We start from the raw sequence: 24,828 nt of genomic DNA on the forward strand, positions 1-24,828 counted from the left end.
TTTGGGAGGCCAAGATGGGTGGATCACTTGAGGTCATGACTTTGAGACCAGCCTGGCCAACATGGTGAAAGGCCGTCTCTACTAAAATACAAAAATTAGCTAGGTGTGGTGGCAGGCACCTGCGATCCCAGCTACTAGGGAGGCTGAGGCAGGAGAATCGCTTAAACCCAGGAGGTGGTGGTTGTAGTGAGCGGAGATTGCGCCACTAAACTCCAGCCTGGGCAACAGGGCGAGACCCCGTCTCAAAACAAAACAAAACAAAACAAAAACAAGAAAAGAAAAAGAAATGTTAACTAAATTGTAACAGAACTAAAGGAAGAAATCAATGCATGGTCTGAGACAACTGGAGAAAAATAACAATTTTAAGAAGCAGACTTTAATGCAGTTTCTTTAGAATTTTCTTAAGTATGCTCCTTATTCACTAACTCAGTGTTCTCAGAAATAAGTGGTCCCTTGTCCGATACATTTCAGGTATGCTGCTCAGTAGCACCCACCTGCTCTTTTGCAAGCTCTGAGTACATGTTCAATCTTTCCTTCCTTCTGTTACTGGCTCCAAGAAATTCTACAACTAAAACTTTAACCTTAACCCAGTATTACCATAACTTTTCTATAAATGTTAACACAAATACATTTTATGTAGTGTTTCTAGTCATTTCCAAGACAAAGAAAAACGAATGTGAGGTATGAAACATATTCAATTTTCTCATAAGACTGGGTAGAACAGAGATTTAAGTTTTGTCTAGGAAAACCCTAACTTATGGTTAAAAGCTTTAAAATATATTTAGTTTGTTATGACTTATGAATAGTCTAAGAAATATATATGAATTGGATAAATCTTTGAAGTAAAAAGGAATCATTTAGGTGATTAGTATGAATTCTGGTTTTTAAAGTTCCTCAAGTAATCAAGAAAAGCTTTGAACTGGTTAACTTTAAAGTGAGATGAAATGACCAAGCCAATTTCCTAAAGATACTTAAGTTTTAAAAAGGCAAGTAGTTACATCAAAAACACCACCAAACATCTAGGTAGAAATGTATGAAGAGAAACCAAATCTGTGTTAGTTTCAAGGATTAAGTATTAAATCATATATATATTTACAGACAGGGTCTTACTCTGTCACCCAGGCTAGAGTGCAGTGGTGCCATCACAGCCTCCAAACCTGGGCTCAAGCAATCCTCCTGCCTCAACCTCTAGGGTTACAGTAGTGCCACACTAAGCCCAGCTAAATTATATATTTTTAAAAGGGTCTATGTTTTTTTAAAAAAAATCTTCAGTATAATTTAAATAAAACTTACTTCATTCACTTAAGCAAATGTTTGGAAGACGGCAGACTACCTTAAAGGAAATACACAAAATAACAAACAAAAAAATTAGCTGGGCGTATTGGTACATGCCTGTGGTCCCAGCTACTCAAGGAGGCTGAGGTGGGAGGATCACTAGAGCCAGGGAGGTCAAGGCTGCAGTGAGTCATGTTCACACTACTGCACTCCAGCCTGGGTGACAGAGACCTTGCCTCAAAAAAAAAAAAAAAAAAAAGAAAGAAAGAAAGAAAAAAAAAGTTTCTAAATAAAAATAACTAAATAATTTATTAAATAAAATAGCAAATAAACTAGTAAGTTTAATGCTAACTAGTTGTGCTAGTAATTGTACAAACAGTGGGTATGTACAATTCTCATCCAGAGAAAGAAGTCATACCAACCCCTTGGATGCAACCTTATTCTTATCACTAAGCTTTAAAAGAAATTTCTGTTGGGCATGGTGGCTTGGACCTATAATCCTAGCATTTTAGGAGGCCAAGGCAGGAGGATTGTTTGAGTCCAGGAATTCAAGACCACCTGGGGCAACAAATTCGAGACTAGCCAAGGCAACATTGCGAGATCTTGTATCTACAAATAACACAAAAGTAACTAGTTGGGTATGATGTTGTGCGCCTGTAGTCCCAGCTCCTCAGGAGGCTGAAGTGAGAGAACCGCCTGAGACTGGGCAGTTGAGGCTGCAGTGAGCAGTGACTTCGCCACTGTACTCCAGCCTGGGCAACAGAGTGAGACACCCACCCTCACCCCAGTCTCAAAGCAAAAAAAGCAATTTCTTAAGTGGAGCATTATTGAGGCAACAGAGTTGTAACAGAAAATATCTTCAACATTCCCATTAACAGATACAAGGTTTCATAGTCTTTTTTTATTTTATTTTATTTTGTTTTTTGAGACAGGGTCTCACTCTGTTGCCCCCGCTGGAGTGCAGTGGCTCAATCTTGGCTCACTGCAATCTCTGCCTCTTGGGATCAAGAGATCCTCGTGCCTCAGCCTCCCAAGTAGCTGGGACTACAGACTGGAGCCACCATGCCCAGCTAATTTTTGCGTTTCTTGTAGAGATGGAGTTTCATCACGTTGCCCAGGCTGGTCTCAAACTCCTGAGCTCAAGCAATATACCTGCCACGGCCTCCCAGTGTTAGGTGCCCAGCCTCATAGTCTTTCTTATAGTCAGTTCCTCAAGGAAAAGTCAAATACCTAACTCCTAATATAATCCAGGAAAACTACACAGTAATTCTCTAAGGCTTTCCAAGGACAGCATGATTGTCTAAATCATCCTAAATTACAATCCTGGACTGTTCATATTAGATAAAGGACTTCAATCTGGTGGGTTTCTACCTATCTCTCCTTTGTCATCCTCCTCCCTACAACTGCACCTTAAGCTCTGCCATTCCCCCCATCAGGATTACTACAGCTATTAATCCCTCTGGCCGAATGCCACTTCACCCATCTTGGGACTAAATTTACTTCTATAATATTTTAAGATTCCGCTTTACCTCTTGTGGAAAGTTTTTCCTGTTTCTGCAGTCTCTACCTACATGTGTCCATAGCACTTTTTTTTAAGGGGGAAGGGGGGAGACAGGGTCTCTGTCGCCCAGCCTGGAATGCAGTGGCACGATCACAGCTCCCTGCAGCCTCAATCTCCTGGATTCAAGTGACCCTCCCACCTCAGCCTCCCAAATAGCTTGGACTGTAAGTGTGTGCCACCGTGCCGGACTAATTTTTAAATTTTTTGTAGAGACAAGGACTCCCTATGCTGGCCAGGCTGTTCTTGAATTCCTGGACTCAAGTGATCGATCGTCCCGCCTCAGTCTCTCAAAGTGTTGAGATTACAGGCATGGACCACTGTGCCCACACCACAGCACTTTTATAATACCACCTCTGTGGCAGGCTAGCATGCTACACTGTAATCACAATTTTAATCCTCTTTTTCTCTACTTTCCTATAAAGGCCTTAAAAACAAGGACCACATATCACCATTATCACCAACACCTAAGGACAGTGTGTGGCACATGATATGTCTGCAACTCTCAAAAAAAAAAAAAAAAAAAAGGGTGGGGCAGGGCACAGTGGCTCACACCTGTAATCCCAGCACTTTGGGAGAACAAGGCGGGTGGATCACTTGAGGTCAGGAGTTCAAGACCAGCCTGGTCAACATAGTGAAACCCTGTCTCTATTAAAAACACAAAAATCAGCCAGGTGTGGTGGTGGGCGCCTGTAATCCCAGCTTCTTGGTAGGCCGAGGCAGCAGAATTGGTTGAACCTGGGTGGCTGAGGTTGCAGTGAGCAGAGATCACGCCATTGCACTCCAGTCAGGGTGAGAGCAAAAACTCTGCCTCAAAAAAAAAATTGTGCAGGTTTCTGGTAGTTTAGCTTGATGAAAATACAACACTTTAATATTCAGACTACAAATGGACTGAATATCCATACTCCATGAATATTTTCTCAGCCACGATTCTGAAAGAACTGGCAAACAATTTACCTTTAGCAAGAGCCTAGAGCACTCCTACTTTTGCTAGTGTAGGATGCACATAATTTAGGTACTAAAACGAGGGCACCTAAGACTCTTCTTTGGATAAAAATAAATTACACTTCCATGGAAAGGTGGTCCAAGAAAACACCTATAGGCAAAATCTGGAGCCATTATCCTCTCACCTTCAAAACATAATTATGTTCATGTTGAATTGGTTTTAAAGATTCAAGTTTTTTTTTTTTTTTTTTTTTTTTTTTTTTTTTTTTTGAGACGGAGTCTCGCTTCATTTCCCAGGCTGGAGTGCAGTGGCGCAATCTCGGCTCACTGCAAGCTCCGCCTCCCGGGTTCACGCCATTCTCCTGCCTCAGCCTCCCGAGTAGCTGGGACTACAGGCGCCCACCACTGCGCCCGGCTAATTTTTTCTATTTTTAGTAGAGACAGGGTTTCACCATGGTCTCGATCTCCTGACCTTGTGATCCGCCCGCCTCGGCCTCCCAAAGTGCTGGGATTACAGGCGTGAGCCACCGCGCCCGGCCAAGATTCAAGTTTTATCACAGATAACTGAATGTTTTTGCATGTAATTACGCTAAAAGTACTGATAAGCTACTATGGAGATGTTTTTAATAAATTAACTTAAAAATGACGTGGTCACCAAAATGGAAGATACAAGCAGTTCCCATCTGTATATTTTTGGTATTTATAAAATCATACAATACAATCCACATTTTTCTCTTCCTACAGTTTGCTTCATTTGACTGCCTAATAAAGACCTATACTTAGGGGCACTCTGCCTCTAACACTCATTTGCCTTCTTTAATGTCTGAATGCATAAGACCAATCGCATCTCTCTCTCACTGATCTTAACTGTTTCAGAAACTGCCTAAAGTCAGGGATCACCACTTTGAGATTCAGAACTTGTTACTCTTGTCATAAGATGGCTACTACAATAAAATAGATCAAAGAGCTATCCTCAAACCAGGTTCCCTCCATTAATGTATTTTTCCCCAGAACTAAAAAAAAATGTAAATAATCCTTCCCTACTGCCCTGCCATGACCACACTGTATGTGTGTTGGCAGTCAGCTGCAGGTTCCATTTCCCCGAGCAGTATTGACTAGGTGGTTTTGAGTACAGTTTCACAGCCAATTGCACCAGGTCCCTTCCAGGAAACATTTTAGGGTGCTACTGTGGTCCCAACGTATTTTGCTCCAAATAGGTGATGACTACTTTTTTGTTTCCTGTCCCATTTGCAGTCAATCAAACCATCTAACAATTCAATTACCTCCCTTCTCCTTTTGCACTTCATGCTACTTCTTTTCCTGCACTTGCCAGCTACAGAGATAGGCATACAAGGTGTGTACATTTGGATATTTCCCAGTACTCTATTCTAAAATCTTTTATTCCTCCACAAGAGAATAGTGAGAGAGTAAGAAGTGAAAATCTACAATATGTAACCTGAAAATGGATGGGATTCAGTAGCTAAACTTGCAGAATAGAGCTTATTAATGAAACTGTGCTTTTGCCAACATGCTTAAATAAACAATCTTTTTAAAAATTATTTAAAGCACTTAAGAATATAAAAAGGAACCAAGCAAAGGTCAAACAAAACTTTTAATATTTGTGTTTAATTAGGCATGCCTTGATTTTTCATTTAAAAAGATAAATCTCTTTATCTTTGTTATTTGAAGAAAGTCACTAAGGAAAAAAAAAAAAACAACTAACATGTCTCTAAACATAATGCTACATGAAACTCAAAAAGCATTTATCATGCACCTACCTAATAATTCTATACAGCATTTCACTCACTGGAAAAGCTTGAAAACAGAAAACTTTTTCAACTACAAAAGCAATTAAGTTTTAAATAAAAACTGTCTCCTGTCTATATTGCCAAATATAAAAATCACTATTAAAATATTAGCTCCTAAATGATAGGGTTTGAGGAAACCTTTTTCCACACCAGAATTCAGAACTGACTGAAAGACACAGTAGCTGGACTTATGCTAATCCAAAGATTTCCTTTACTACCGATAAAGTCACAGTGGAGGCATAATTTAGACCTAGGCCAAGGGGGCGTCCTAACAACACACTCCATAATTATTTTAACCCAGTCACAAGTAGCAATGGACAACTACCGTCCTCTGGAAATGGGGAGTCTAACTTTGGTAGTCTCATGAAAAAGCAGAGCAAATTAAGTGCTTTCTGCAGGGAGAAGACTCCTAGAGACAAAGAGAGAGGAAGGGGCTCAGCCATATTTCATCAGCCTTCCCTTTTAAAAACTCATCAAAACGAAGCGAGAAGGTAGGAGAAAAGCAACAAGTTAGACTATTTTAATGCATTTCCTAAAAGCAGCAAGGGTCTGGCACTGCGGCTCATGCTTATAATCCCAACATTTTGGGAGGCCAAGGCGGGAGAACTGCTTGAGCCCAGGAGTTTGAGACCAGCCTGGGCAACATAGCAAGTCTCGCCTATATTTAAAAAACAAAAAAAAAAATTAAAGAAGAAAAGCAAGAAATTTACTTAATATGCCACAAACCAATTTACCTGGTTATAATTTTTATCTTAATCACACCTGTTAGTAAAATGGTCTCAAGCTGTGACTGCAGCCATGCAGACAAAGCCATGTGAGAATCAAATATTTGGATATTTTAAGTACCTGCAAATTTTAAGACTATGAAAAAATACAAAGTATTTCCATATCCTGGAAACCCAACGAAGTATTTAAGGTAGGAAGTATGTAGAACTTGAGTTTAGGAGACAGGAACCCACCTCCACTTAAAATTACGCAGTTCATGTTAGGGTCTATAAAAAGGAGACAGCTTGGTTACTGAGAAAATGGGGTGTCGATTTCACACCTGGCCTGAATCTCTGGTCAAAATTACTTTTGTTAACTAAGATAAGTACAAACTCAGGAAGGCAAATTATCTTTCAACACCAGAAAGGTTTATAAACAAGCCCGGTGCGGTGGCTCACGCCTGTAATCCCAGCACTCTGGGAGGCCGAGGCGGGAGGGATCGCTTGAGCTCGGGAGTTGAGCCTAGGCAACATAGTGAGACCCTGTCTACAAAAATGCAAAAATTAGCCGGGCGTGGTAGCGTGCGCCTGTAGCTCCAGCTACAGCTACTCCGGAAGGCTTAGGTGGTAGAACAGTTGCAGCCCGGGACGCGGTGGCTGCAGTGGGCCGAGATCTCACCACCGGCACTCCAGCCTGGGCGACAGAGAAAGACCCTGTCTCAAAAAAGAAAAAAAGATTTATAAACAAGTATGGAATGCTTAAGAGAAACAAAATCCAAGTATTATGTGGTAATTCATATACAGTATTTGTAATGCCTGAGAATTGAGTCTAAAGTGACAGCTTTGTAAGAACAAATTAAATGTCAGTAATTTAGGCTCTTTTTAGAAGTTGAAATCTTGCTAAATACTGGAACACCTAAGAGAACTTTGGACTCAAATTAAGGAAAGCATGTGTTAAACACAGCTTAAATTGTTGAAAGATGCTTAGGATTGTTACTGGCAATTATAACTCAAAATAGCTAGACCTGTAAACAGAATAAAAAACTGACTTAAATCCTCAAGAACCAGGTTTCTGAAATATAATTTTATTTTAAAGATTATCGTAAACATTTTCTGCACACAAAAACTGCCCTCATGGACACCAAGAAAATTCTACACAATGCAATTTCACCAAAAATCGAATTTTAAAGAAATTCTTGCAGCACGGAAAATGCCATCATTTACTCATGATGATTGAGCAAATGAAGTAAATCATTGTTAAAAGGAGGCTAAGAATAGAAACAAATTGAAAATACTCATTTTTTTTTTTTTTTTTTTTTTTACAGGATTCCTTAAGTCATCTTCCAATACTCCAGGTCATATGGCGAAGAGTCACCTATTAAACACGAAATCTAACCATTAAACAAGCTTTAAAAATTCTTCGGTAACTCCCTTTATTAAAACTGTTTTCTTGACATACAATACCTTTACAGGTATTACATTTCTCTTCAGCGTGTACAAACATTTTTATCATGTTTTCCTTCACCAAACATCTGCCCCCAGTTTTCTCAACAAGTAAAAATCTCGAAGTACTAAGTCCTAACATGATGCTTTCAAAAGTTTACGTATGTTAGAATAAAAAGCTAAGTTAAGTAGGTTTTCTCTAGCTGTGTTCTCAGAAACAACACTTTTACACGTGTTTGGGCACAAAACTTTAAAAACATCTTCCCCTAAATCTGACCCAATTCAGATACAAAACTACTGCTCAAATAGCAGAAGCCGCTAATCTCGTCTTTGGTTATAAGTTACATATTTTTCTATCGAAATCCGTTCCTATAACAAAACATCACCTAAACAAGGCGAATCCAAGTCACTGCTTCATACCTACATCTGTCCACGGCAAGCTTTTCCCGGACACATTCGGGCCTTTGAAAATGCCCACACTTGTTTTCATAAACCCACTCCTTCCTCTTCACCCACTTGCAATCCGCATGCTTCTCTGGGGCCACCCGGCCTCTCCCGCACTTTCCGAAACCCAGGGCCGACAGCTCAGTCTCTAACCTCCAGTCCGCCGAATCTGGGGGAGAACGGGGTCGGCGCCCCAGACCCCCGAGGCGGCGGCCCAGCGGAGGGAAGGAAGCGGGAAAGCGGTCGGACGGGAGCCCCCTCCGCCGCGCGCGCACACCCCCTTCCGGCACCCCTCCCCCTGCATTGTGCGAGCGGGCCACAGGCCGCACCGGCCCGGGCACTCAGCAGGCCCCGTCCGCCCTCCCGCTGGTGATCGGCTCCCGCCGACGCCGCCGCACAAAGCCCGGGGAGCCAGCCCCGGCAGCGCCAAAGGACCGGAGAAAGAGCGAGCGCGGACTGACTTACAGGGCTGCTGCGGCCGCGCTGCCTCAGCCGGGGACACCGACCGTTGGGCACACGGCGGCGTCGCTCTTGGCGGTCCTCCCCCTCCTCTGCCTTCGGTGGCGGCAATGTCTTCTTTCTCCACCTACCACCCTCCCCCCCCACCCCACCTCCTCCTTCTCCTCCCCCTCCTCCTACGAACCACCGAAGTACCGAGGGTGAGACACAGAGACTCACAACAACATGGCTGCCACCGCCGCCTCCCCTCCCCTCCCCTCCCCCCCGCCCACCGGGCGCGCGCAATGCATCCCGGGAGAAAGGGGAGGGGGAACTCTCACCGAGGCGCGGCTCCTTTCAATGCCTTGCGTCCCAGCTCCCGCGCTACTGCCGCGCGGGCCGGGGGCGCCCTGCGCGTGCGCACGTTCTCCGCGCTCTCACGTGTTCGGCCGCCTCTCCGGCGTGCCCTCCCCCGCCCTCACCTTGCGGGCTCGCGTTTCCCTCCTGGGCTCCGCCGCGGCGCCGGGAGCGCGCGCCGGGCTGGGACAGCGCAGGCGTGCTGTTGCCAAAGGCTGTGTTCGACTCTCTTACCGCGTGGGGCCTCGACTTCTGAATCTTCTCACTCTCGGCTTCCTACCCGGTTGCTCATTGTTTTCCCCCAACTGGGTGTGCGGGTGTCTGCGCCCGCGCCGCCCACCTTGGGGTACTCCTGGCATTTCGCTTCCGGAGTGCTGGCGCCCGCAAGAGCCGGACGTTAATTCAGGCCTTTAGCTTTCACCCAATACCTCCGCACGAGACGAGGAAGATGCATTTGGAGGTGGAAGATTGTACCCCGCGAGAGGGCTGTCACTCTTCTCGTCGTTGCACCCCAGGCAGGTGGAGCCAGCTCTCAGCAAATTGTCGGCCCCCCAGTGCTTGGTCCCGGTGCACACAAAGGAAACTCATGTCGTTCTCCAGCTGGGCCAGTGATTCTCACTCGTTGGCTGTTTCTTTTTCTCGGGTACCAAGCGCTGTTTCCTTCCCGATTTACAGGCTCGTTGGAAACCCCAAATCTGCCTTGCTGTCCTGGCCCCCCGTGCAAAGCAGTGGTGATTCCAGGATTCTAACCTAACCTGCTCCAGGTCACACAGCTGTAATAGGCACCGTGTCTGATATGTTCTTGATGGTTTGCACAGCTCCTGGCTCTCCTGACATGCTGCACTTCGTAAAGATTCAGGACCTCCCTTATACTTTGCTTAATGTATGTATTCCCTAGGCGACTGTGAGCTCCACGAGGGCAAGGACCTTGTGTTTTGTTTTACACTGTGCTCTCAAGTGCCTGTTGAATACATGGGCTCTTCGGTTTTTAACTATTACTGAAAAATGTCTGACATTGAAATCCATCCCAAGCCCCTACCTTAGACTCATATTTCAGGCTTCTAGATATTTTCACCTGAATGTTCTTGTCGCCAAGCATGTTAAAAACTGAAGTCACACCCATCCCCTACCCCCTCTCTTGTACTGTCTCTATAGTTGGCAGTGCCACCACCTATTCATTCCCCAAATTACTGCTCTGAGAACCTTCCTTGTCTCTTCCTCTTATCCCCCACTCCAAATATAAATAACTTACCAAGCCTCGCAGATTTTTACTTCCCAAGTAATTCTGGAGACAGTCTCTTCCTCTGCCTCCTCACTAATACTAGCCTTGCTTCCCAGGTCTGGATTTCTGTAGCTGGCTCTTAATCAGCTTTCCTGTCTCCAGTCTCACTCCCTCCAATCAGTTCTGCTCACTGCTATCTAAAATGCAAATCCAATTCCTGGCGCTCAGGCCTCTGCTTCAACCATCTCGTTGCTCCCCATCACCCACGACAGCATTTCCCTAGTGTGCTGCGTTCAGTATTAATAGATACTCCTTTAAGAAATGTCTCACGATCAAGTAAGAATGGGAGATACTGGGGTGTACACATTTTGCCTTCCTTCTCCTTTCCCCTCCGTTAAGCTGATAATAGCAGAAGGGTCTTTATATACCGTTGCTTAGTGTGGGTGAAACTAGATAAATCCATCACAGGCTGTCCCTTAGAATATGAAATTGGGACTAAGAGACCCCAACCTCCAAAGTCTCTTGGACCTGGGATCCCTTGGGCAGACTCGTTCCATCCTGTAAGACAGGGAACGTGTAGAAAAGAGTGGAGTTGTGAGAGAAAAGGAGAGTGGTGACAATGCCTCTCTATCACATGTTCTTGTGTCTGACTGGCTGCCTCTACCCTTGGAGTCTGAGCCACATTCCTGGATCCTTATAATAAATTCTGCTTCTTTGCTTAAGCTAGATGAAGTGAGTTTCTGTTACAACCAAGAGTCCTACTAAAAGCCATGTGTATGCTATAGTTATTTGTTTGGTGCTTTCAACATGCAAGCACCAAAGCACTTTCCATACATTGTCTCATTTAGTGTTCCAGATATCCCCATGAGCAAGGCCAGCTTCAGCACAGACACGTGACCTGGGCAGTTGCACAAGGCCTAGGGGGTGTCTAGAAAGGTTCTGTGATTGGTTTAATGCTCTGATGTCACCATGTAGAAAGTCTTAGTGGTTTTTGACGAAAGGGCCCCTCATTTTCATTTTGAACTGAGCTCCACAAATTACCTATGAAGTGTTATCTCTATTTGACAAAAGGTTTATTTTCTGCCAGACTTCTTAGTGCCTTTAAAATAAAAATATGCATTGTAAATATCCAAGTGAGGGACATAATATGCAATGTGTCCCAACCAAATTTGACCCTAGAAGGTGTTTCTTCATGGAGAATCTCTTACACGTTTGGTGCTCTGCAAGACACAGATGAAAGCTCCACCCTTTAGTGATCTGACTCTGCCTATGTCCCTGTCTCCTCTCCAGCTCATGATTCCCTATGCACAGTGAGCAGTTTCTTGCTTCTGTGCCTTCACATATGCTTTGCAATCTGCCATGCTCATTAAGCACTTCTGATTATAATTGGCTTCTCTTTAGATTTACCTACAATGAAAGAATACACTCCTCAAGCTAATGTAAATATCTCGTGTGCTTGGTAGTCGAGGTGGACATTGTAATTGACACCCCAACAGCCATTCTAATCACCTGGGAGCTTGTTAGAAATGCAGAATCTTGGCACCATGCCAGATCAGCTGAATCAGAATCTACATTTTAATAAGATTCCTGGGTAATTCCTATACACAATAAAGTTTGAGAAACATTAGTAAGCCAATCACAATAATTCCATCCCACTTGCTAGAAATTGGTTCTGTAATGGGCGTGCCTTATCCATTTTGAGCCAGTGAGACACAAAGAGGTGCTAACTCAGAGCTTCTGGAGGAAGAAAAGCCAGTCCTGTCTCTCCCCTGAATGTAAACAAGAAAACATGTTGCCACAGTTCCCGCTGACAGGCATCTTATGACCACAAGGGAAATCAGACTGCCAGTAGCCTATCCAGTGTTCATTCTCCCCTTCTACCTTAACAACTGGTCCTGGTGTATATACCCCATGGACTGGAGGAGGCACAGAATGGAGTGTATTGAATTTCCAGCCACAAGCATTGCGTTTGGGAATGTGTCTCCTTGGCTTGTTGAGTTCAGTGGTTCTCAACCAGAGTTGCACATCAGAATCACCTGGGGCACATTTAAAATATATTAATTCCCAAGCCCTACCACCAGAGATTTGGATTTAATGGGTCTTGGCTGAAGCGTGGACATGGGTGCTTTTTAAAAGCTCTTCACAACCAGGCATGGTGGCTCCTGTGTGTAATCCCAACACTTTGGGATGCTGCGGTGGGCGGGTCACCTAAGGTCAGGAGTTCGAGACCAGCCTGGCCAACAGGGTGAAACCCCATCTCTACTAAAAATACAAAAATTAGCCGGGTGTAGTAGTGGGCACCTGTAATCCCAGTTACTAGGGAGGCTGAGGCAGGAGAATCACTTGAACCCGGGAGGTGGAGGTTGCAATGAGCCGAGATCACGTCTTTGCACTCCAGCCTGGACGACAAGAGCAAAACGCCATCTCAAAAACAAACAACAACAAACTCCTCAGTAGTTACAAAGTATAGCCATGACTGAGAACCACCAATTTAGATAGACCACATCTTAGAGCATAAATCTTAGAGCATTTTAATATTCCTTATGCAAATGGTCTTTTCCACTGAGACTGTGAAACTCCTTGTAAACTCTTTTTGTAACCTTGTCGATTTGATAAAAGTAATACAAGCTTTGTTGGGCACAGAGGTCCACACCTGTAATTCTAGCACTTTGGGAGGCCAAGATGGGAGGATCACTTGAGGGCAGGAGTTCAAAACCAGCCTGGGAAACATAGTGAGACCCTGTCTCTACAAAAAAATTAAAAATACAAGCCCTTTATAAAATTTTTCAGAAATACAAAGCAGTTTAAATCATCCCAATTTTAATATCACAGAAAACAAATCACATTTGATGAACACCATTATTATAGGCATAAATACAGATTTAAGGATGAATGGAGAAATACACAGGTAGAGTAACATGAACAATAATAGGTTCTTTCTTCACATATTATTTTTAAAACATAGTATTGTTTTAAATACAGTATTGAATTTATTTTCATTTGAATTTGACAAAAGAGAAAAACAGAAGGGACTGATCAGATGACTGCTACTTCATCTCAAGAGAAAATGATTCATAAAACATTTCTCAGGCGAAAAATTTATTTATTTATTTATTTATTTAAAAGTGGGGGTCTTGCTGAGGCTGGAATGCGGTGGCTGGACTGGAATGATTCACGTGATCCTTCCACCTCAGCCTCCATAGTAGCTGAGACTATAGGCATAAGCCACTTTGCTCAACCTCAAAGGTTAAAATTATAAAAATCATTCATAGGACATTGTAATTTTTCAAACTGTATGTTTCAGTATTGATCGGTGCTGAATTCCTTTCCATTAAAGATAGATTAACAGTCTGACTTTTGCTGGGCGTGATGACTCATGCCTGTAATCCCAGCACTTTGGGAGGCCAAGGCAGGCAGATCACAAGATCAGGAGTTTGAGACCAGCCTGGCCAACATACTGAAACCCCGTCTCTACTAAAACTACAAAAATTAGCCGGGCATGGTGGCATGTGCCTGTGGTCCCAGCTACTCGGTAGACTGAGGCAAGAGAATCACTTGAACCCAGGAGGTGGAGGTTGTGGTGAGCTGAGATCGCGCCACTGCACTCCAGCCTGGGCAACAGAGTGAGACTCCGTCTCAAAAAGAAAAAAACAGTCTGACTTTCTACCACCTCTTCCCTGTCCTTCCTAATTTTTTGCTTATAATTTTTTATTATATTAATATTTTGTCGAAAAATACTTTGTCAGATTTTATGATATTTACATTCTATTTTATCCATGATTTTCCTATTGATTTGTCTTAATTTCAGTATTTAAGTATATTCATTGTTCACTGCTCTATTTCTGACCTGTTCATTTTGATTTGCTTATACAGGTTTCATCATGTATCAGTTAGCATTTACTTGTGTTACAAACTACCCCCAACAATCATGTGTTTATTAGATCACAACCTGTGGGTTGGTGAATTTGGCTGGGTTCAACTGGGAGGATTTGTGGATCTTTCCTGGCTCCCTTATGCAATTACAGTCAGCTGGTGGCTTAACTGGATGGTTGAGGTTTGGTGATCAGCCAAGGCACCTTGTAGCCTCTCCAACAGGCTAGCTCAGGCTTGTTCACATGGTAGCGAACTAAGAATGGAAAGTGCAAGGCCTCTTGAGAGGCCTCAGCTTGGAACTCAAATAGTATCCTTTCCACCACAATTTATTGGTGAAAACAAATCATAAGGCCAGCCCAGATTCAAAAGACTATCTTTTGATGGGAGGAATTACAAAAAAAATTTTGTTCATTCCATGATATCCTCATATTTCAAGTTATTTCATGTTTAAAAATGCCTTCTTGGCCAGGCACAGTGGCTCATGCCTGTAATCCCAGCACTTTGGGAGGCCAAGGAGGGCGGATCGCTTGAGCTCACACATTCAAGACCAGTCTAGGCAACATGGTGAAACCCCATCTCTACAAAAAATACAAAAAAATTAGCCGGGTGTGGCGGTGTGCACCTGTAGTCCCGGCCACTTGGGAGGCTGAGGTGGCAGGATGGTTTAGCCTGGGAGGCAGAGGTTGCAGTGAGCCAAGATCGCACCACTGTGCTCTAGCCTAGGTGAGAGAGTCAGACTTTGTCTCAAAACAAAAAAAAAACAAAAATAAACAAAAGTAAAACTTAACACCTATACTCGGGTTTTGCTTTTTTCTTCTTTTATGTATTTAATTTTATAAAAATGTGGAATGGCCAGGCACAGTGACTCATGCCTGTAATCCCAGCATTTTGGGAAACCGAGGCAGGAGGATCACTTGAGCCTAGGAGTTCAAGACCAGCCTGAGCAACATAGCAAGATCCCATCTCTACAAAAAAAATTTAAAACTATTAGCCAGGCATAGTGGCATGCCCCTGTGGTCCCAGACACTCTGGAGGCTGAGGCAGGATGATCACTTGAGTCCAGCAATTCAAGACCAGCCTGGGCAATATAACAAACCCTGTTAAAAAAAAAAAAAAAAAAAAGATTATAAGAAGAAATCTGCAAGCTACACCTCTTACGAGCTAGTTCTCTGTTAGGCTCTGCAAATAGTGGGCAACTGGAAAAAGATTAGAAGGCAGAAGAAGGCTGGGCACTGTGGCAAAAAGATAGAAGGCAGAAGAAGGCCAGGTGCGGTGGCTCACCCCTGTAATCCCAGCACTTTGGGAGGCTGAGGTGGGCAGATCACCTGAGGTCAGGAGTTTGAAACCAGCCCCATCAACATGGAGAAACCCCATCTCTACTAAAAAAAAAAAAAAAATATATATATATATATATAGAGAGAGAGAGAGAGAGAGAGAGAGAGAGAGAGAGAGAGAGAGAGAGAGCGCACCAGGTGTGGTGGTGCATGCCTGTAATCCCAGCTACTCAGGAGTCTGAGGTAGGAGAATTGCCTGAACCCAGGAGGAAGAGGTTGCGGTGAGCCAAGATCGCGCCATTGCACTCCAGCCTGGGCAATAAGAGTGAAACTCCTTCTCAAGAAAAAAAAAAAAAAGAAAGCAGAAGAAAGGAGAAGTCTTTTGCTCCTTCCTGTTCACATGTAATTTTTGTCAGAATGACCCCAGAACAGTATGTAAGTCCAACTGCAGCAGCTGGTTCCAGTTTCCAACTTCCCTTGCATTCTCCTATTAGACTAGAACTAGCCTTGTTTTACCCCCTCAGAGGAATAGCAGCAGCTGGACTGTACCCCTCCCTAGAGGCCTAAGACCCAGCTCCACAGGGCCTCTTCTTCGAACTCAGGGGCATCCAGAGTACTGCTTCCTCAGAGGTCCATGCCCCAACTCCTTGGGACTTTTCCTCTGCATAGAAAGTTCAGATAACATCCACCTCTCCCCTTTATTTCCCTTTATTCCTTTATTTCACCAGGGGTGGCGGCTGCTTACTGCAGTTGCTCACTCTGTGTTACCTCACTGACTCTTTTTTTTTTTGCCATCTCTTGAATGCCTGTTTAACCAATTCCCTATGTTAAATTCTCTCTGTTGAAATAATCAGTGTGGTTTCTGTTTTTCTGACCAGACCTCAACTGATGCATCATCTTCTGGAACTTGTTTTATTGAAGTCATGTTATTATATTCTTTTCTATCAGCAGCAGCTTCAGAAAATGTGATTTTGTGTCTTTCTGTAAAAAATCTTTGCCCATGCCTTGTCAGATTTTCTGCATCTTATTTTTTTTGTGTTTAAACGAGTTTGTTTTAGATAACATTGTTAGTTCTTACATTTTAAACAGATTTATTGAGATATAATTCACACACTATACAATTTATCCATTTAACATATACAATTCAATGGTTTTTAGTATATTCGCAGATATATGCAACCGTCACCACATTCAATTATAGAATATTTTTATTAATCTTATTTTGCTGTCTTTTATTGAATGGTGCTACTCCTTGTGGAGCAGGGCTTAATTCATAGGTTATGCACCCAGCATCTACACAGAATATTTTTATCATTTATTTTCTTTCTTTTCTTTTTCTTCTTTTTTTTTTTTTTTGAGATGGAATCTTGCTCTGTCACCCAGGCTGGAGTGCAGTGGCATGATCTTGGCTCACTGCAAGCTCCGCCTCCCGGGTTCATGCCATTCTCCTGCCTCAGCCTCCCGAGGAGCTGGGACTACAGGCGCCCGCCACCACACCCAGCTAATTTTTTGTTTTTGTATTTTTAGTAGAAACGGGGTTTCACTGGCTATGGGGTAGCCAGGATGGTGTCAATCTCCTGACCTCGTGATCCACTCGCCTCGGCCTCCCAGAGTGCTGGGATTACAGGCATAAGCCACTGAGACCAGCCTTCTTTCTTTTCTTCTGAGATAAAATCTTGCTCTGTTACTCAGGCTGGAGTGCAGTGACACAATCATGGCTCACTGCAGCCGCAACCTCACAGGTTCAAGCCATCCTCCTACCTCAGCCTACAGAGTGGCTGGGACTACATTTGTGTACCACCACGCCTGGCTAATTTTTGCATTTTTTGTAGGGATGGGTGTCCACTATGTTGTCTAGGCTGTACTCAAAATCCTGGGCTCAAGCTCCAAAAGTCCTGGAATTACAGGTGTGCACTACCACGCTGGCCTGTTTTTATCATCTTGAAAAGAAACCACATACACTTAGGCTGTCACTCCCTTATCCTTCTATCCCCTAGTTATCAGCAACCACCAATCTACTGTTTGTCTATAGATTTGCCTATTCTGGACATTTTATATACATGGAATCACGTAATATGTGCTTTTATGTGACTGGCTTCTTTCACTTAGCATAATGTTTTGTTTAGTTTTTAATTTTTTGTTTGTTTGTAGAGACAGGGTCTCCCTGTGTTGCCCAGGCTGGTCTTAAACTCCTGAGTTCAAGTGATCTTACTGCCTAGGCCTCCCAAAGTGCTGGGATTAGAGACGAGAGCCACACCATCCAGCCCACACTTAGCATAATGTTTTAAAGATTCATCTATGTGAGAGCATGTATCAGTACTTCATTTTTATGGCCAAATTATATTTCATTGTATGGATTTTGTTTATCTGTTCATTAGTTGATGCACATTTAGGTTGTTTCTACCTTTTGTCAAATATGAATAATGCTGACATAAACCTTTGTCTATGAGTTTTTGTGTGGAGGGCCTTTGCTCTCAGTTGTAGTTTCTTTCAGACTGGGTTCTCTGCCTTTTATGTGATGTGTTTCTTCCTCGCTGCCTGTAGTGTGTTTACCTAATGGAAAGGTCACTGTTTTCTTCTTTTTTTCTTTTTTTTCCTACTCAAGGTTATCATGGGCAGACCTAGAACATTTTCTTGGACTTCAATGCGACCAAAATCTTTTTGATAGCTTTCTCATTCATTTGAGACCAATGTGTCTTCCCTTCAGAGCTATAGTTTGAGTGCTGGGTACAGTTCTGGGCATAATCACTTCTCTGTAGTCTGAGGAAACCATAATGGGGGAGGGAAGGAGCTTAGTCAGCACTAAGTTGAATTCTTGCTTGACAACCTGGATTCTGATCACCAGTGAAGATCCTCTTGACTGGGTGCGGTGGCTCAGTCAATCCCAACACTTTGGGAGGCTGAGGCAAGTGGATTGCTTGAGCTCAGGAGTTTGAGACCAGCCTGGGTAACATGGCAAAACCGCATCTCTACAAAAAATACAGAAAATTAGTGGGGCCGTGGTGGTGTGCACCCGTAGTCCCAGCTACTCAGGGGACTGAGGCAGGAGGATTGCTTGAGTCCAGGAAGTCGAGGCTGCAGTGAGCCGAGATTGCGCCACTCTATTCCATCCAGGGTGATAAAGTAAGACCCTGTCTTCCAATCATGGGTCTATCCTACTTCCGTGAGCTTCAGCTTATTGTGTTGACTAAGAGTGCCCTGGAAGATGGCAAGCTAGGAGGAATGCTTTGCTTCCTGGTTTATCCTGTCATAGCAGTCACGTCTGTTAGAGTCCTAGCTCAGTGCTGGAATCAAGCAAGAGCTCTGAAGCAGCCTCTGTAGAGCTATTGTAAGCCTCCTTCTTGTCCAGGACAGAATCCAATTTCTTAAGCAATTGTGGAGGCGTGGTTTATATCAACTTCTCATTTTCAAAATTATGAGGAAATTTCTTAGTATTCGTAGTCTGATGAACTTACATAACACTAAATAATACCTTGTTCTTTAAGTGGAACACTTAGTCTCAAGTGTGAGATTTCTCCAAAGCTGGCTGGGCTTGGTGACTCATGCCTATAATCCCAGCATTTTGGGAGGCTGAGGCAGGAGGATCACTTGAAGTCAAGCGGTCGAGACCAGCCTGGCCAACATGGCAAAACCCCGTCTCTACTAAAAATACGAAAATTAGTTGGGCATGGTGGCAGGTGCCTGTAGTCCCAGCTACTTGAGAGGCTGAGACAGAAGAATTGCTTAAACCTGGAAGGCAGAGGTTGCGGTGAGCTGAGATGGCACCACTGTACTCCAGCCTGGGCAACAGAGCGAGACTCCATCTCACAAAAAAAAAAAAAAAAAAAAAAAAAAAAAAAAAAAAAAGATTTCCCCAAAGCTATTATTTCCAGTTTTGAAGGTTCTGCAATTTTCTTCCATCATTCTCATCGTATTTTAAGGAACAACATGGCTCATGCAGGCTTGAATCCCACTCTATCGCCCAAGTGCCTGTACAAAATAAACACCCCGCTGTTAGCTAAATATTGACTACCTGTTGTTCTTCCATGAAAGGCAATGAAAATAGGGATCTGGATTTCAGTATGCTTTGGGTTCTGGGAATAATTGTTGTAGTTTAGAAAAATTGTAGTGTCTGTGAGTTTGTTTGCTTGAATTCTCTAAATGTTTGTGCACGAGGCAAGGGCTCTTATAATCTTAACATGTTTGGCCCCAGTATTTGTTCTCACACTGCTATAAAGAACTACATGAGGCAGGACATGGTGGCTCACGCCTGTAATCCCAGCACTTTGGGAGGTCAAGGAGGTGCAGATCACTTGAGGTCAGGAGTTGGAGACCAGCCTGGCCAACATGGTAAAACCCTGTCTCTACTAAAAATAGAAAAGTTCGTCAGGCATGGTGGCACACCCTGTAATCCTAGCTACTTGGGAGGCTGAGGCAGGAGAATTGCTTGAACCCAGGAGGTGGAGGTTGCAGTGAGCTGAGATTGTGCCACTGCACTCCAGCCTGGGCAACAGAGTGAGATCCTGTGTAAAAAAAAAAAAAAAAAAAAAAAAGGAACTACCCGAGACTAGGTAATTTATGAAGGAAAGAGGTTTAATTGACTCATAGTCCACAGGCTGTACAGGAAGCATGAGTGGGAGGCCTCAGGAAACTCACAATCATGGCGGAAGGTGAAGGGGGAGCAAGCACATCTTACCACAGTGGAGCAGGAGACAGAGAAAGAGCAAGGGGAAACAGTCACACACTTTTAAACCATCAGATCTCGTGAGAACTCACTCACTGTCATGAGAACAGTATGGGGAAACCGCCCCTATGATCCAATTACTTCCCACCAGGTCCCTCCCGCGACACATGGGGATTACAGTTCAACATGAGATTTGGATGGGGACACAGAGCCAAACCGTACCAGCCCCTGGAGAAGGGGTCGGTTGAATATCAGAGGGAGAGCCAGAGGCATTTTCCTGAATATGAACATGCCTGGATAGGATAGGCTTCTCCCAGCAGTGTTTTGGTTTCCCAGGGAGAAAATCCTGGCTACTCCTCACACTTGGGCATAAAGCAGGAGGCTTTCTTTGGCTCAAAATAAGAAAAGTGGTTTAAATTAAAGACGGTGGTTCACGTCTGTAATTCCAGCACTTTGGGGGGCTGAGGAGGGTGGATCACCTGAGGTCAGGAGTTCAAGACCAGCCTGGCCAACATGGCAAAACACTGTCTCTACTAAAAATACAAAAATTAGCGAGGCATGGTGGCAGGCACCTGTAATCACAGCTACTCGGGAGGCTGAGGCAGGAGAATCACTTCAACTCAGGAGGCGGAGGTTGCAGTGAGCCGAGATCATGCTATTGTACTCCAGCCTGGGCAACAGAATGAGACTCCGTCTAAAAAAAAAAAAAAAAAAAGAAAGAAAGAAAGAAAAGAGAAAGAAAAGTGGATCTTAGAGACCAGGAGATCTATGACTTTGTGGCAAAACTGGACCAAGAAGCCCTGTACTATTCCAGGCATGCCATGCTTCCATAATGTCCAGGCCTGACCTACATACCACAGGGGTGATTCTGAGCCTGTGAGAAGCTGAGTCAGGGAGTCAAATTATGCAAAGAAGTATCTGGGTATGGTGGCACACACCTGTAGCCCCAGCTACTCAGAAGGCTGAGGTGGGAGGATCTCTTGAGCCCAGAAGTTTGAGGCCAGCCTGGGCAACATAGCAAGGGCCCATCTCTAAAAAATTAAAATAAAAAAATAGGCTCATGCCTGTAATCCCAGCACTTTAGGAAGCCGAGGCAGGAGAATTGCTTAAGCCCAGGAGACCAACCTGGGCAACATGGAAAGACCCCTCTCTACAAAAAATAGAAAATAAAATAAACACAAGTAATTCACCATTTGTTTATGATATCAAAGAAAATCTACTGGTATCTTCTACTTTATAGACTGCCAAGAATGTCAACATTGTGCCATGGGATGAGAAAATGAGAAAAAAATTAATTAAAATAGACTGCCAAGAATGGATATTTTGAAAGCTTTTTGTGCTTTCTTATTTTGTCACTAATCCAGGGATGTATTGTTACAGAAAAAATACATACAAAATCTTATTGCAAACTTCCTGGTTGTGCCACAGGCTCTGCCTCAGTGTTCACAGTCTGCCGTGTGTGGTGTGTGAGAGTGATTTCTTAGAGGGGTTTAAGATATCCATCCTGTTGCCAAAGCTCACAGGGAAGGCTGATCCCAGAGACAAATACAGCATGGCAGGGAAAGCAGAACTATCCCATCATGTGGTTGGCTGAAACTTGAGCTGACTTTCAGCATTTTATAGACATTAGACAAAAACAAATACTCTTTGAAATATGGATGTAAGCAAAAATTAAGAATTCTTGACCATAAATAGGAACAAATAGTTTGAGGCAAGAAGTAAACAAGGCAGGCTGGGCGCGTGGCTCACACTTGTAATCCCAGCACTTTGAGAGGCCAAGGTGGGCGGATCACCTGAGGTCAGGAGTTTGAAACCAGCCTGGCCAACACGGCGAAACCCTGTCTCTACTAAAAATACAAAAATTAGCCTGGTGTGGCGGTGCACACCTGTAATCCCAGCTACTTGGGGGGCTGAGGCAGGAGAATTGCTTGAACCTGGGAGGCAGAGGTGACGGTGAGCCGAGAGCATGCTACTTCACTCCAGCCTGGGAGACAGAGCAAGACTCCATCTCAAAAAAAAAAAAGAAAAAAAAAGTAAATATTGCAGAGCATGGGCTAGGCCTGGTGGCTTATGCCTGTAATCTCAGCACTTTGGGAGGCTGAGGTGGGCCAGTCATTTGAGCCTCGGAGTTCAAGACCAGCTTGGGTAACATGGCAGAACCGCATCTCTACAAAAAATACAAAAAAATTAACTGGGTGTGGTGGCACACACCCACAGTCCCAGCTATTTGGGAGGCTGAGGCAGGAGGATCACTTGAGCTTGGGAAGTCAAGGCTGCACTGAGCTGTTATCGCACCACTGCACTCCAGCCTGGGTAACAGAGTGAGACCTTGTCTCAAAACAAAACAAAACAAAACAAAAAACCCAAAACCAAAACAAAAGCATTGTAGAGCAAACTTCACCATGTGAGACAATCAGTGTGGGCTCATCAAGGGGTATCTGCAGGCATCCTTGGCTGGAGGAAACCTGAGAGGGAAAGACTATACTCTTGGTTGCAGTAGTTACGGATTTTCACCATCTTACCCATAAGGAGAAACTGGAGCCCAAGAACAAACTCTTCTACACAGAATCTATAATTTATTGTCTACAATAATTCAGAGTAAACTGCTTGTATTAATAGTTCTCATTCCAGGCTCTGGGCTTCTCATGCACCAAGTCCCAAATAAAACCTCAAAGTTTTGCCATTGGTGGTTTTAGAACCGGATAAATCTTACTGAACAATTCAGTCAAAAGTCTAGTACATACATTAGTTAAAACGGGTGAGTGACTGGGTGTGGTGGCACACACCTGTAATCCCAGTACTTTGGGAGGCCAAGGCAGGCAGGTTGCCTGGGTTTAGGAATTTGAGAACAGCCTGGGAAACATGGCAAAACCCTGTCTCTACAAAAAATACAAGAATTAGCCAGGCATGGTGGCACATGCCTGTAGTCCCAGCTACTCAGGAGGCTGAGGTGGGAGGATTGCTTGAGCCCGAGAGGTTAAGGCTGCAATAAGCTGAGATAGCACCACTGCAATCCAACCTGGGTGATGGAGTGAGAACTTGTCTCATTAAAACAAACAAACAACAACAACAACAAAACAAGGTGAGTAACAAGACTTCACCTGAGTGTACTGTGCAGTACATGCATGTTCTAACACACACCTGAAGTGGCACCCTGCCTGTACAATGCACTCATCTGCATTTGCACCCACATGCCTACCATCAGCGTCATGGTCCTCACTGTGCCCCTTTTGTATCTACGTGCCCATCAGCACGCACATTTGCAGGGTTGGCAACTTCAGTCAACTATGATCCCTGTACCCTGGTCCTTAGCATGTCCTTTTCTTGGTTCCTGATTTTCATTTTCTTTTCAGAGAAATGCAAGATGCTGAGTTGAAAGCATTTCCCCATAGTAGCTGCATTCTTCCTATTTGCTCAGCTCTGAGTTATTTCAGGAGTCATCTTTGACTTTCATCTTTCTCTAAAGCCTTACATACAAGTCATCAGAAAATCTGCCTTTGAGATATATCTATGAGACAGATTCTATGAATTTCCAGGTACTTCCACCACAGCCACAGCTGTGGTCCATGCTACTATCATCTCTCAGCTGGGTTACTGCAAAGCCTCCTGTCTCCCTGCTCCCACACTTGGCCAAATCTAGTTCAGTTTGTAGCCAGTCAGTGTGTTCCTTTTATAACTCAAATTGGATCATGTCACTTCTCTGCTAAGAACCCTTTAATTGCTCCTCATACTACTTGGGAAAAATCCAAAATCTTTACCATATCTTCATGACCTGGCTCCATGCTGCCTCTCAAATTGCTTACCCCTCTCACCCTCACTTGAGTCACAATGGATGCTTTGTTGTTCCTCAGAAACACCAGACACACTTACTTCAGGGTCTTTGTGTTTTTAATTCCTCTACCTGGACCATTTTCTCCCAGATACACACAGACATCACTTCCTCACTTCCTTCAGTTTTCTGCTCAAATTCATTATATCAGGAACACCACCTCTAAAAACTCTTCCTTGGATAACACACATTCATATCCTTCCTAGCCATTCTGTGCCTCCTTACTCTGATTGACTTTTCTTCAGAGCACTTATCACTACCTGAAATATTATTTGTTTATTGACTGTCTTCCTGCACTAGAGTGTAAGCTCCCTGAGAGCAGGGACTTTGTTCTGTTCATGGCTTGCCTCAGCTTCTAAAACAGTGCCTGATATGGGATAAGCCCTTAAGAAATAGGTGTGGGGCTGGGCAGGGTGGCTCATGTCTGTAATCCCAGCACTTTGGGAGGCTGAGACAGGAGGATCTCTTGATCCCAGGAGTTCAAGACCAGCTGGGGCAACACAGAGGACCCTGTCTCTAATTTTTTAATTAAAGAAAAAAACAAAAAGAAATAGGTGTAGAATGAATGAGTGGACTCATCACAGGAAGGTGTCTGCTCACTCTTGCCTAAGCACCTCTGGGAAAGGAGCTTTGATAGGCACTTCCTCCAGACCCTCTAAGATGCAGTGAGGAAGGCCTTGCCCCCATGCAGTGCTATTTCCCTTTGTTTGGGTCCTCACCACAGCTGGTGGCTGCCCCAGGAAAGGGGGGTTGAGCTGTGGGAGAGAGGACGCTGTGTGATGTTATTTTGAGAGATGATGCTGAGGTGTTTTGAGTGGATGACCCTGTGAAATGTTATTTTGAGATGCTGGTGTTGTTTTGAGGGATGATGCTGTGAGGATCCTGTTTTGAGGAATGTGGGCTTTGTGAAATGAAGTCATCCAAACCAGTCTAACAGGAGTGATGGCAAACTTCTGGCCAGGTTAGTAAAAAATGTTTAGCCATGAAACCAGCAG

The 24,828-nt window shown here is 43.8% G+C and overlaps 1 protein-coding gene across 12 annotated transcripts in view; it reads right to left on the bottom strand.

Annotated features, from left to right (window-relative positions):
- PUM2 (pumilio RNA binding family member 2) overlaps positions 1-9,036 on the bottom strand; it is a 105,469-nt gene extending 96,433 nt beyond the window's left edge. For 4 of the 12 annotated variants that reach the window (XM_038006611.1, XM_007971367.3, XM_007971363.3 and 1 more), the window contains exon 1: positions 8,643-8,890. The gene's annotated coding sequence lies outside the window, so the exon portion shown is untranslated. Of the gene's footprint in view, positions 1-8,153; positions 8,452-8,642; positions 8,891-8,956 lie in introns of those variants that run through there. The other 8 variants (XM_038006609.2, XM_038006607.2, XM_007971365.3 and 5 more) reach the window with 6 other exon arrangements.
- Positions 9,037-24,828: the final 15,792 nt, after the last annotated feature.

Source organism: Chlorocebus sabaeus, chromosome 14 (genome assembly GCF_047675955.1).
Source record: "Chlorocebus sabaeus isolate Y175 chromosome 14, mChlSab1.0.hap1, whole genome shotgun sequence".
In the NCBI taxonomy this organism is placed as follows: domain Eukaryota; kingdom Metazoa; phylum Chordata; class Mammalia; order Primates; family Cercopithecidae; genus Chlorocebus; species Chlorocebus sabaeus.